General features: G+C 43.3%; 1 protein-coding gene across 50 annotated transcripts in view; it reads right to left on the reverse strand.

Annotated features, from left to right (window-relative positions):
• Positions 1-14,304, reverse strand: part of FOXP1 (forkhead box P1) — a 632,383-nt gene that overhangs the window by 107,249 nt on the left and 510,830 nt on the right. For 9 of the 50 annotated variants that reach the window (XM_015445389.3, XM_005547610.4, XM_074032716.1 and 6 more), the window contains exon 1: positions 3,047-3,149. The exons of the other annotated variants lie outside the window; for them this stretch is intronic. The gene's annotated coding sequence lies outside the window, so the exon portion shown is untranslated. Of the gene's footprint in view, positions 1-3,046; positions 3,150-14,304 lie in introns of those variants that run through there. 50 annotated transcript variants of the gene reach the window in all.

The raw sequence follows: 14,304 nt of genomic DNA on the forward strand, positions 1-14,304 counted from the left end.
ACAACTAAACCACATAATAAAATAAATTCCTCCAACCTTCATTTTGTCAATTCAAATTTTACTCAAATTTTAGTACAGACTGAGAAGCTAGTCACAACACTCTCTCCTGATTGTCTCAGAAACATAGTAACTCAAACAATGTTTCTGCCACATTAACCAAGACAAACCTGAACTTTCATTGTTTTTAATTAATCTCGATTTTAATTTCACGGTATCTTCCAATTGTGTGGAGGTTGGCTAAGAAGTTGTAGAACTGGTCAGTGTCATAAAAGAGTTTATCTTTCAAGTGACAGGTCCTGACAACGTGTACATGCAAGGCAGTGATGGTGAGGGTTTTGTTTTTCAAGGTACATTTAACTGCAAACAACAACAAAAAAAATTCAAACCAACCATTCCTATCATAAGCTTTCTGATGATTTATGGTTTACCAACTGAGCAAGGTTACGCAACACTGCATGCCTTTAGATGCATTATTTCAGCTAGTTGAGATTTAATTAAGATCACAGCCTCTAAAATCCCTGTCAAATGAAAATTCAGAGAAGACAATACACTATATATCCTCATGCAGAATGTTTCCATTCCATCCCTGGAAAAATATGAGTTAATCCGCGTTTCTATGGCTGCAGACAAAAGTTCGCTAATTTTGTTTTCTTTTGACACTTAGGTTGTTTTCTATTATATGTCATGAGATCATTCCCTTCCAGGGAAAGAAGAAAAAAATCGAGAGTGATACATGTTGCAGAAAATGCACTTGACATTATTAGCCGACATTATCATAGCTTAGCCATGATGCCATCACATTTTCATGTAATCAACCCATGCTTACAAGTTTCATTTAATAAAATATTCATTAACACAACACAAACAAAAACCTACCTTACCTAAATTACTCGGATTAGATAATTGACATGTTATGCTTCTCATTTCCTTAACTAACCAACTTTTTGTCAGACAAGCTAAACATTTGGGCAGGAAACAAAGTTCTTAAGGCAAACGGGTGAATATAAAGCCCATTACTTTCCTTCTGTAAGTCGTTCTTTGGGTTAAAAAATAATCCTCAATAGATTTCTTTCTTACGGGCTGGTATTGATCCATACTATTTTTTTAAAGAAAAAAATGTATTACTATGTGCCCCTTTACCTAGTCAAATTTATTTTTATTTGCATCTTCTTAATATTTGGTTGCTTATCTCATGCCTTAGAAATGACAGGTGCTTGCAGTCTCACTCTTGACAGGCCACTACACAAATAACTGTCTTGCCTGAAAGGGCTAATGCAGTACTAATGAACAATAAATCAACTTTGATTATCAAGTGTCAGCCCAATGCGTTTTCAGTTCAGCTCTATCACATCCTACAGTAAGTCAGCCAGTGTCTCTGGGTAGGCAGTCTGTATTTTGGTTTCATTTTTACACACTTTTCACTGAAATGTGTCAGGCAGCTACAAAGAATCACATTAAAATAGATACAGACCTTTTTTCAATTTATGCAAAGGGCATCAATTAGGACAACGTGCTTCAGTCTTCAACTGATTTACTTAGTGGTCAATCTTAATAACCAAGGAAGCTTTGTATTCTTTTAAACAACAGTAACAGCCACACACACATCAAACCCTAAACTAGAATCTTAATGTGATCATGTTCCAGCTCTTTGGCACTAACATGCTAGCTTGCGCTCTTTACCACATAAACCACCTCTGATCGCATATATACATTCCTCTTGGAAAACTCATTATATGAAAACAAACAAATAAAAACAGCAAAACAGGGCCGCTTTTAAAATAAAAATGCACTTGCTTTAAACTTTAAAAAATTTGGCTTAACACTGCCTTCCTAATGATAAAATAAATGTAACTTATTTTTTTTTCTTAAGCAGATTAGTCATTGATAGTATGATTCACATTTCCTGTTATCAGGCTTAATTTTTCCCCCAAATGTGTCACTTTTAGAATGCTGGAATCTATGGAAATGAGGTGATTTGCATTTTTAAATTGGTTTGATTAGAACATTTGATTTGTTTGGACAAAAATATAAAATTACTAGATATTTTACTTTTAACTGTCAGGACTTGAAGGAGTTAATCCCAAAGAGGAAGAGTCTATATGTACTTTGCTCTAAAACTTTACCACCCACTTCCTAAAGGTCCTCTCCTTCCCATCACCACACTTGGGGAGGGGGGAAATAAAAGTCCCGTTTCCACTGACCGTCTTTCATGCAGTTCTGACAGTTGAGTTAGCTACATTCAGAGCCGATTCAGCTGGGAGTACCCCGTGGCAATTCCTCAGTCTGCTGCACGTCCAAACCCAAACCCCGCTCACTACTTAATTAACCAGCCAAGTAATGCAACAGAGGCTTAGAATCCCCAACCTGCCAGAGTGTTCCATTCGCTCGCTCGCCTGCTCCGGTGTGGGGCTCTGTGCCTCTCCCTCCCCCTTTACTGTGTGTGAACTCCTCGAATTTGAACAGCTAAGCTGAAAATAGCCTAGACAGATATAGAAACAAACTATCAGAAGCAAAGAAACATCCACATGGGTTACATTGAGATGGAAGGCTCCTTGTATATTTCACACGCTCTGAAAGTGACAGAAATCACACCCCAGATACGTCCCCCGAATGGAGTGATGGCGAGGGCTTCACCAAAGTGGCTGCGTGAAGGCCAGACCGGCAGAAAATGAATCGCAAACGAAAAAGAGAGAGAGAGAAACACACAAGCAGGACTTCCTCCAACTCTCAACTACACCCCACCCATGAACATTTAAAAAAAGAGAGCGAGAGTGTGAGCCAGAGAGCAAGGTTGGGGGGGGATCTCTCTCCAGGACCCACAGGCCTGCAGCTCCTTCTTACCCCTCTCCTCCCTCCCCGCCTCCACTTCCAGAGCGCAACTCCTACCCAAGTTGGTAAACAGCGAGGATGAGGATGATTTTTTAAAAGACTCAACTTCAGAACCCTCGGGCTCTCCTGCCTTCCCCAGCGAGGCCCCCAGGAAGCGGGCGCCGCGGAGCCGGGGGAAGGAGAGCGAAACCGGCAAAGATCAATCAGAAGGACCAACCTGACACTCTCCATGTAGCCGCCAGGCGCGCGGAGCCGGGCTCGGGGCGCCCGCGCGGACCGGGCGTGGGGTCCGGCGGCCTCGGCGTGCAGGCGGACTGCACGCGCGCAGGGGCGCTCCGGCTCGCGGGCTGACAAGACGCGCCGCGCCGCGCCCACCCGCCCCGCCCTGCTCCACCAATCACAACCCGCCTCTAAACACCCCGCGCCGCGCCGCGCCGCGCCCCACACAATGGGCTCCGCGGCCCGCGCCCCGCGCCCGCGCGCCCCGGCCCCCTCCGCGCGGCAGGTGAAATCACGCTCGGGTGCAACCCTGCTTTTGTCTGGAGAGCAACTCCACTTAATAGCTGTTAACCCGGTGACCCGCCTCCGGCTGACGTCTGGGTCGGCCGGGCTCGGCGCGCACCGCTCCCTCTGGCCGGGGCTCTGCGGGGCCGGGGCTGCCGGCGGGGCGGCGTGTTTGTTTCGTCTTTGAAACTGACAAAGAGTTGTCCTAACCTTTCCGAGAAACCCGGGAGGCCGAAGAGGGGCACCTGGCGCTGGCGGCGCCAAGCCGACAGCTCCAAGCAACTGTTCGGCTTCGGGAGGGGACGTGGGTCTCCCAGACAGCGCAGAGAAGCGCTTTCCTCGAAAACCGCCCTGGGAGGAGAACTTTCGCTTCACGTCGGGGGTTTCACAGAGCCTCGGCCTCCCCACACCCCTTTCTTTCCCAGAGTCGGGCTCGCCAAAGTGTGCCAGTGCGCACCGAGGAAAACTAAGCCGACGCGGGGTGGAAATAAATAACAACGTGCCTCGTCGCTGAACCAGGCAACTTCCCCTCTAGAACGACAGCTGCCGAAGAAAGCATCTGCCACACGTTTGCTAAGAAATAATTCTTTAAATTCCTTTCTTATTTATACAACAATAGCAACAACAAAACCTACTCTCAATAAGCACTTTAGGATGACCTTCTCTATTAGAAATAGTCACTGCTCTTTCAGGCTATTGAAAGCTGAGTTACAGTGTTTTTTTTAAAAAGTCAACAATATGCTAAACTTTGTTGGCTCAACTGACACGATTTAAGCGTCAGGTTAATCTAGTCCGTTTCGGCGACTCTAAAAAATCACCTATTTACCACCTTCAAACTTGGAGAAAAACTTCCTGGCCTGTATATTTTTTTAAAGACACACACACAAAATCCACACACACATTTTTATTCTTTTTCTCAAAATATTAGAGGAGAAGGAATAATGTGACATCAATGAATACCTATTTGCCCTCAAAAAAAAAAAAAAAAAAAAAAAAAAAAGGCAACAAAATCTGACCCAGTAATTCCAGGAGTTTTACTTGAAAGTACATTTTGATGTGAGGTGTATTAAATGCAGGTTACTACAAACCATAAAGAATATTGGTAATATTTCCAATCAAGCAAATGCCTGAATTTCAACAGGGTCAGCGGGGAGCAGACAATTCCCTCTTTACTCTGGCTGTAAAAGAGACAAGCGCGAAGTGACCATCAACGTATGATCAGATGTTAAATGGGCACAGCGCAGATCGCTCTTCACCCTAAAGTGTTTTTGTGTCAGATACCAAATTTATTAATGGGATTTTTTCAGGTCACAAAATGTGACCCCACCCTCTCATGAATATTCAACAGAGAACCAAGGGCGCTTCTGGGGGGTAGAAGGGCCTTAAATCTGCCAGAAAGTCCCCTGATTATCAGTAGAGTTCTGACTCTTAAAGAGACAAGGTGCTCTTTCCGGAGGGGCTGGCAGAGAGCCCCAACGGCAGGAAATAAAAATAAAGGAAGTGCTGTCCAACCAATGTACAGGGAGAAAGTGGAAAGAATCATTTCAAAACGCCTAAGTGACTTTCTTTTTCCCAAAGTATTAAAATTGAGTTTTAATGTTTATAAACAAAAACTGGGATGTACTTTGAATATGCAATGTATTTTTATTTTAGAAACTACGTTCTTCATGAGGCATCTATAAAACTCATGCATGCTTTTAGAATGTGGACTAACTCCTTTGCAGGTCAGTGTTTATCAGCTAATAGTCTCCAGGTGCATCAAAACAAACAATAAACAAGCAAACAAAAAACATTACAGACGCTCATGACCCAGCTGTGGAGACAAGCCTTAAACAAAATAATTAGAGAGTGATGCAATGCAGTGCTTACTCAAGTACTAAATTGCACAGTGGTGGCTGTAAGCACCATGGGACCACAAAGGAGGAGGAGATCACTAGGAGGAGGGGTCTGGGAAGGCCCCTTGGGGAGGTGGCATTTAAAGGCTGATGGTTTGGATAAGGGGGAGGTGACAAAAGAGAGAGGGAAATGGCTTGGCACACTAACTCAGAAGCCACCTGGAGCCCATCTTGCCCTCTCTCCAAACAGACAGATGATATGGTGACTCAGAGACTACTTCTGGGCAAGGAAATGTCCCATCAGTGATAAACCTGGATAAACTACGTATGCCCAGGTCACTTTGGTTAATTCTAAACTCCTGTGGTCCTGTGCACTTGCCCTGTGTTTGGGATTCAGGAAGAACTGGAACTTCCATAACTGGAGTATAATATAAAATGTTAAAACCAATAGTAACTCATAAGACTTCGTTAAAACCATTGATTAATCACTATGAGCGCCAGGTCATTTTAGAAAAGCTGAATAAGAAAGGCCAACAAAAATATTTTGGATTGTGGGTGTTTTAACAGTTTCATGCAGTTGTCATAATCTGAACACAAATTCCAGCCCCCATTGTACAGAGGAGGAAACTGAGGTTTAGAAAAGCAAAGTGATTTCTCCTAAGAATTAAACATGGCCAGGTGCAGTGGCTCATACTTATAATCCCAGCACTTTGGGAGGCCAAGGCAGGAAGACTGCTTAAGCCCATGGGTTTGAGACCACCCTGGGCAACATGGTGGGACTCCGTCTCCAAAAATACACACACACACACACACACACACACACACACACACACACACACAGTGAGCCATGTGTGACTGTGCATGCCTATAGTCCCAACAACTTGGGAGACTGAGGTGGCAGGATCACCTGGAGCTCAGAAGTTCAAGGCTGCAGCAAGCTGTGATCGCACCACTGCACTCTAGCCTAGGCAACAGAGCAAGACTCTGTCTTAAAAAATAAAGAAATTAAAAAATAAAACATACTACAGGCCTTCAAGAGGAAGCAGATACTGGATAATTACAGAAAAAGAGAAGCCATAATAAAATAAAATGAATACCTGTGGTGGTGGTGGTGGTGGGGGGGGTGGTGGATATTGACGGGTAGGCCAATGTTTAAGGAAGAGTAAAGGAAATGCTAAATACCATACTTTAAAAATATTTTTGATGCCCACATCCTAACACCCACAACAGATACAGCTCTTGTTCAAACACCACATATTAAGAAACCTGTCAGTTGCTAAATGAGTCCATTGTGCAGCTGGCTGTGCACTTAAGAACAGATTACTATGATCCCACACCAAACTCTAACCACCAAATAACACACCTGGGACTAAAATCATGTATTATATTTGGTTCTGCTGAGCCTTAGCCTTGAACACAGAAGAAAGTGAAAGGTTTTACTGCCCATTCAGAGCTGAGAATGGAGATAAGATGTATTAAAGGAAGAGTCAGGAGGAGCGTCTCCTCAGGACATTATTCTGTACACTGATGAATGGCCCTGTGGTGAGGCTGATACAGCAATGGTCCCTGGCCCACGTGGTCCTCAGTTACAACGAAAAGGCCTGCTTTTGCCAGAAGCTGCTTGGAAATAACTACAGAAAGGATATGAGCATGGGGCGAAAAATCAACTGTGTGATCAGAGGCCAAAACCTTAATTCAAGTTTGCTGTCTTCTTCTGAACAACACTTGTGTTAACACAACACACATTTTCTTTCCCCTTTCCAATTAATTTAATGGAGTATCCAGGACATACTCTGAAATGACAGAACTTAAAGAGATTCAACCAACTGATTCTGTTGCTGGAGAGAAAAAGCTAAAGCAACAGGAATACAAAATGTAAGCCCAGTAATATGCCTGATGGCCTACCCAGGGAAGCTCGCCTCCCCAGAAGGAGGACAGCTTTAAGTATTTCTCCAAAGAATGCCAACGGGGCAGCCAATTAGACTTACTAAATTGCAACAGCAATGCCCCATTCCTGAGATCTGGGGATTTGTCTCCAAGGAACCACCATTCTGTGTTGATTTAAGCAGTGCTTTTACTTAAAAATATAAATTAATACATCATCCATCTACAGGGAGCTAAGGCAGTTAGCTCCATATTGATATTGTTTATGTCACTGTTATGCGTATGTTGACAATGAAGCTAATTATGTTGTTTTTCTTCTGTGCCTGCAAGTTTGGCCGGGGGAAAACACTGAGTTCTCACTGTTCCATAGGAGTTTTAATTCCCCTTAATGCATCCTCCAAATTGCCGTTTGCATTTTCATGTAATGCAACATTTTATAATGTCACTGCTTCTGGTTAATTTGTATATACACAGTATGACATGTCAACATTCAGGTGACTTATGAGTATGATGAGCTTTGGAAAATATCAACCTAAAAACAAACCCCTATTCTAAAAGCATTCATAAGCATCAGAGGTAAACAAAATCATGACAGAAAAGAAAAATGACAACATACTTTCCTAACTGTGCATCTAACTAACAGTAATAAACTACCCTCTCTCATTTATGATAAAACCATAATCCCTTGTTTTAACATAATGTAAAATTTGTTAATGGACTGTTTCTGCCATGAGGTTAGAACAGATTACACGGAAGTGTGCAAAGTTCTTGAAAAGGTACATGTTTTGGGGCAGTAGAGCATGTCCCAAAGTGCCGTATCCTTCAGATATCAGGGGGAAAAAATCATTGCCGCCACCACCACCACCAAGTATGATTTGTTATTTCCCTCCCGAAGAGTGACAGTATTTTTGGCCCACCCACAGGCAAGCCCTCGATTTTTAAGCATAACCAGAAATGGGGCACTGAAGGGGAAAGAAAAGATGGCTCTTGGGGAATGAAATTACATTTTAATTTTTTTTAACGTTTAATTATGTAGAAATCGCTGAATATCAGATAAAGGCAACTGACCACCTTTATTTAGTATAGTCAGCTTTTCCAGAGATCCGTGGTGTGCAGCAAGCCTGCAAAGAGGCAAAGGGAGCGTGTCCCATCCTGCCCTCTGAACAATGCTCACACATCTTCCTCCCATGCAACGCCACCCTCCTCTGACCCTAGGTTGACACACCCTCATGTCAAAACCTTCTTTACGCCTGCCCTCTGCTGGCAAGCCTGCCAGGATTAGGAAATTTTGACTACTTTAACTTATTCAAAAGACAACTTTTAAAGCCAGACAGAGAAAGGACATGTAATGAACTATTAACTGGAATATATAAATGAAGACATTTAAACAAAATGGGGAGAGGAAGGGGGGTACCCCTAGTGAAATATGGCACTTTTAATGTAAAAATGCACATTCGTCTATTCTATTGCCTGCTCGCTCACGGCAGGGGAGTGCCAAACTTTATATTTTAGCTTGCCTAAGAGAACAACCTGTATTACTGTTGGGCATCTTGCCTTCTTTTGCTCACTCTCCAGGGAAAGCATGTTGGCGCATTTTCAATAAAACACCTTCTTAGCACTAATGGGCCACTGTTCCCATTTCAGTGGTCCCTAAGGTTTCACGATACAGTATATTTAGCTGACTCGCAGTTCGAGTTTTCTTCTGGCATTCCTAAGATCCACAAAATGGAAAGAGAAAAAAAAAAAAAAGCAAAAGAAGAGTACTTGCTCATCCTTTGTTCAAACAGTCAACTTTGAGACTGATTAGCTGGTAGGACTTACACAAAACAAGGGCACTCTCGGGCCCTCTCCCCTGCTACGCGAACCCTCCGCGCACGTGTGGGCCAGGCTCCCAGCTAAAGGAGGGCTCTGGGCATTAGAGGTAAATTTCCACAGCAGCGTGCTGGGGTTTAACAGTGCAACTCCTGTCAGTGTCAATGGGAAGCACGAGGCCTGTACAAATCCCTGCATACCATTTCAAAAATATATCTCCAAGACGGGAAAATGAAGCTTAGCAGTTGCAACCTCAAAAGCATTCAGGAAGTAGCACTCTTGACAGCGCTTTAGATGCCGAGTAAATGCTCTTATAAAGAACACCCAATCCAGCCGACAATAAATCTTACACCGGGGAAGCCAGCACAGGGCTGTGGAATCCCCTCCAAGATAATTGCCTTCCACACTGTGTGGCATAGAAACCGCTACACAGAAAACATTTTCTGGGGCTCTGCAGCTTGCTATGGCTTGCTTTGCTTTCCTTAATAGTCACCAATTACACAGACGCTCACACCCTATCTTTAAGAGTGACCATATAAAAGCCTCAAGGTTCGTCTCCTTTTCTAGAAAAAAACGTTGCAAGGCCAGTTCTAGTGGGGAGGGGGTGGGAGAGGGAGGTTGAGAACAGATGTATGTAAGAACTCAGGAATGGAATCTGACACAGGCATCCAGGTGAGCAACCCTGGGTGTCTCCACTTCCCAGTCTTTGACGGTTCATGTAGTTTCCAGACAGCTCCAAGTACTGGAGCTCATCTACAGGCCGCTGAAGCGGTCAGCACATCTTTTCTAGTCCACAGTGGCCTCAAGCAGGCTGTTTAACTCAGATAGTACAGGAATACTAGATATGACTTAGGATTCTATTAATGACTTTGTCAGGAATAATAGTGTGATTGTGGGCAAGTCACGTCACCTCTCTGTGCCTGCACATTTCAGCTAAACAAAGAGGAAGATGGATGAGATCTCTCTATAATTTCTTTTTTTTTCTTTTTTTTTTTTTTTTTTTTTTGAGACGGAGTCTCGCTCTTGTCACCCAGCCTGGAGTGCAATGGTGCATCTTGGCTCACTGCAACCTCCACCCCCTGAATTTAAGCGATTCTCTTGCCTCAGCCTCCCAAATAGCTGGGATTACAGGCACCTGCCACCATGCCTGGCTAATTTTTGTATTTTTAGTAGAGACGAGGTTTCACCATGTTGTCCAGGCTGGTCTCAAACTCCCGACACCTCAGGTGATCTGCCTGCCTCAGCCTCCCAAAGTGCTGGGATTATAGGTGTGAGCCACTGCGCCCAGCCTCTATAGTTTCTTTAACAACAACAACAACAACAACAACAACAATGACGATGACAACAACAACAGCAGCAGCTACCATTACTGCTATCATTACACCTATCATGTACCAGGTGTACATTTTACATTAGCAAAGGACTAATCTCTAGGTATTTTCTGCTTACAATTAGTATCCTACATAAAACTACCAGAAATAGGGCTGGGTGCAGTGACTCATGCCTATAATCTCAGTGACTCAGGAGGCCGAGAGAGGAGGATCAGTTGGGGCCAGGAATTCAAGACCAGCTAGGGCAATGTAGCAAGACCCTGTCTCTAAAATGTTTTTAAAAATTACCCAGGCATGGCATGCATCTGTAGTCCTAGCTACTCCAGAGGCTGAGGTAGGAGGACTGCTTGAGCCCTGGAGGTTGAGGTTGCAGTGAGCCCTGATCACGTCATTGCACTCTACTCCACAGCCTGGGCAATAAGAGTGAGACCCCATCTCTACAATGAATGAATGAAACCAGAACCACCAGAAATATGGTTTAAAATTATAAATAGGATTTTAGAGTCCGATATTCTCAAACACTGTCATGTGTACAATGAGTCAGGGAACAACAACCAAAAAAATGTTTTTTGGGAAAAACCCAAAACCTTTATTGGGATGTTCTCTAGGTCATAAGCCCCATGAAACATCAACAACTTGTAGTACATACAGTTAGTCACATACATGCTTTAAGACTTGGTAGATTTAGTTGACGGGGTCAGATGAAGACTCTCAAACAACTTGACTTCTAAACATATTTATGATTTTTTGTGCTTGTGACTTTTTCATCCTCTTCCTTAACCACTTTGGTTCTTTTATTTCAACCATGTCTGCTTTCACCAAAAAGATTTCTGACTATCCAATCCAGCCTCCCAAACCACTTGCTTGCTTCTGTTGGCTGCATATTGGAAAGGAGAGATGAGTTTTAAGCATCAGGTGGCTGCTACTGATGGGGGGTGCCTTTTCCATCTCCGACTGAAGCCACAGCTAAGGTTTAGATTGGATTGCAAGGGACATTTGGAAGAAAGAGTTATCTCACAGAGACATCAGACCCCTTTTGTATTAATAGTTTAATAACGTTTTGTATTAATAGTTTAATAACGTCTTGAGAAAATGCATACAGAAATGCAGTCTAGCCTGCAGGCCAATTATTTATTTTTTATTATTTCAAATGGCATTTCATCCTTCATGAAGAAAAGCAGTAGATGAAGCAGGAAGCTTTCAGGTCATATAGAACTTCCCTCTTTTCAAACAAATAAGGCATTGTGTTTGAACAATAGGAGGAATGTCTAATTGATCTTAATTAAATTCAGTGATGTCCAATTTTTGAGATGGGTCAGAACACATCTATGTAATGTCACAACCCAACAGACCAGACCTTTGAAATCAGGGCGTGCTGTGGTTAACTGTTCTCTGACACCCTTTTTCATCCATTCACCATTCCACTGGGCTACTAACTTATTCTTCCCTCTAACTTTGTTCTCTGCTTATACCCTTCTCTATGCCTCATGTGAATCCTGACCTCTTCCTGCCTTGGGGCTTGCATTTTAACAACAGCAACAGCAACACCCCTTATCTCTGAAGTTTGCAAAGCCCTGTGAACATTCTTACCACAACCTATGAAACAGGAATCCTATAACCTCCACTGCACATAGAGAAGGCTACCTGGAGTTTGAAGCAGAAGAGATGTGAGTTTGAACCCAGTATTTGTTACTCATCAGCAATGTAGGTGAGTTGCAAAAGTTTATATTATCTGCATTTCCTCATTTGTAAAGTGGGAATGATTATCTGCCTCAGAGTAGATAGATGTTTCTGTTATTATTTTCTGAGGTGGTGTCAACTTCTAAATTAATGCCTCCTGATTTGAGAGCATCGGTGTGAATATTTTACCCAATGTATGGCAAGTACACAGTGTCTAGCAAACCCTCCAATGTTGTTCACGGTTAGGGGACTCGTCTGAGGTCCTTTAGCTGGTGAATGGAAGAGCTGGGATGTGACTGTGTCCTCCAGGGCTCAGTTTCCTGCATTAGGGACCCTCTTCATTTGCTGGTTACAGAGTTTGGACAACTTTAAGACAATGCTAAGGTAACAGGACCAGAGCCACTCATGAACAGGGAGGTACAGGAAATCCTCTAAAGAAGCCACCAATCACAAACTGGGAAGCACATACTGTGACCTTGGCACAGGATTTGACAAAGAAAGGGAAAATGAGGGAAGGGTTGGTGCCTGGTAACAAGATGGCTGAGAAATACAGCAATACTTATGGGAATGTGTGATGCATTTGGCATTTCCTATAAAAGTGTTTAATCCTCCAAACAACCCTATGAAGTAGGTATTATTATGCCCACTTAACAGATAGATAAACTGAGGCTCTAAGAGCTTACATTATTATTATTATTATTTGAAATGCAGTCTCGCTCTGTCACCCAGGCTGGAGTGCAGTGGTGCGATCTTGGCTCACTGCAACTTCCGCCTCCCGGGTTCAAGTTATTCTCCTGCCTCAGCCTCCCCAGTAGCTGGGAATACAGGTGCCTGCCTCCATGCCTGGCTAATTTTTGTATTTTTAGTAGAGACAGGGTTTCACCATATTGGCCAGGCTGGTCTCAAACTCCTGACCTCAGGTGATTCACCCACATCGGCCTTCCAAAGTGCTGGGATTACAAGTGTGAGTCACTGTACTCGGGCCGCTTAAATTATTTAACCAGTATCTTGAAGCCAGTCAGTGGGGTGTTGGGACTTGAATGACTCCAAAACAAGGCTTCTATCCCATATGCCAATCTGGAGACGAGGCTTGGGGGTAAAACTAAGCCTGGGAACAAAGGGGCTAGTTCAGTCTTACTCCCATGGAAAATAAATGTGACCAAGTGTCACTGATTAGTCAGCATAATGGAAGCTAAAATAACACAAAGTTAAAATTCTGATGTCCTCTTTGATTCTTACAGGAATCCACAGTGACAACCCACAACTGGGCTGGCTGTATGCAGGAGTGGGAAGATCGAGGGAGTGAGACCAGTGGTTCACGCATTCTTTTTGAGTTACTTCTCGATTAAGCAGTTTCTTATACTCCCATCTCCACTGCTGGAAACAGAGACAGACGGACACCGATGATCTTCTCTCATCTCCTTCTGACACATGACTGAGCAGCCTCAGTGCCCGAGTTCTCCTGGTAATACACAGTGTCTCAGATGTAAACATGAAACATCAGGGTGGCGGAGCTTATTTGGTCTCTAATCATAAAAGGCAGGGAGAGAATTCAGCGTGGTGACTGCAGAGACACTGCCATCAGTTCTGATCCTGGTGATACTATTCTCTGGCTGTACATTTAGTAAATTGCTGGTTTCTATAGACTTCAGTTTCCTCATCTATAAAAAAGAACTAATCCTAGTACTTCACCCACACAAGGTTTAAATGAGATAAAACAGATCAGTGGCTGGCACACAGTAAGCACTTAAAATGCTTCCTAATGTATCATTATTACTATTACTACATAACCACTTTTCCTTCAGTTTCTTCCTTTTGCTATAATGAAATTACAGAAGCCAAAACTTATTTTAGTTCCTTAGACTTCTTATTTTTTTGTGCTGTAGGTACTGTTGATCCTCACTCCAAAATTTAACTCAGCAGCGGCAGCTCCTTCAGCCAAACAATGGAAGAAGACATTTGATTGTTTTGTTTTTTAACCAGGGTTACTAGATCAAGAGTCATCTTTTAAGAGGCAAAATAGCAGTCCCACTTAAATCTCGAGGTTACTGGTATGCTACACACCCCAACCAGTTCATCATTTGCATGTGGTGAAAGAGTATGGTGGTTTGCTAAACACTGAGCTCTCAAGGACCCAATGGGTTGTTTTTTTAAAAATAGATAGGGTCTAACCCTGTCACCCAGACTGGAGTGCAGTAGCACAATTATGACTCACTGCAGCCTCAATCTCCTGGGCTCAAGGGATCCTCCTGCCTTAGCCTCCCCAGTAGCTGGGACCACAGATATGCACCACCAGGCCTGGCTAATTTTTTATTTTTCTTTTTTGTAGAGACAGGGACTCTGTATGTTGCCTAGGCTGGTCTCGAACTCCTGGGCTCAAGTGATCTTCCTGCCTCGACCTCCCAAAGGGCTGGGATTACAGGAGTGAG

Source organism: Macaca fascicularis, chromosome 2 (genome assembly GCF_037993035.2).
Source record: "Macaca fascicularis isolate 582-1 chromosome 2, T2T-MFA8v1.1".
In the NCBI taxonomy this organism is placed as follows: Eukaryota; Metazoa; Chordata; class Mammalia; order Primates; family Cercopithecidae; genus Macaca; species Macaca fascicularis.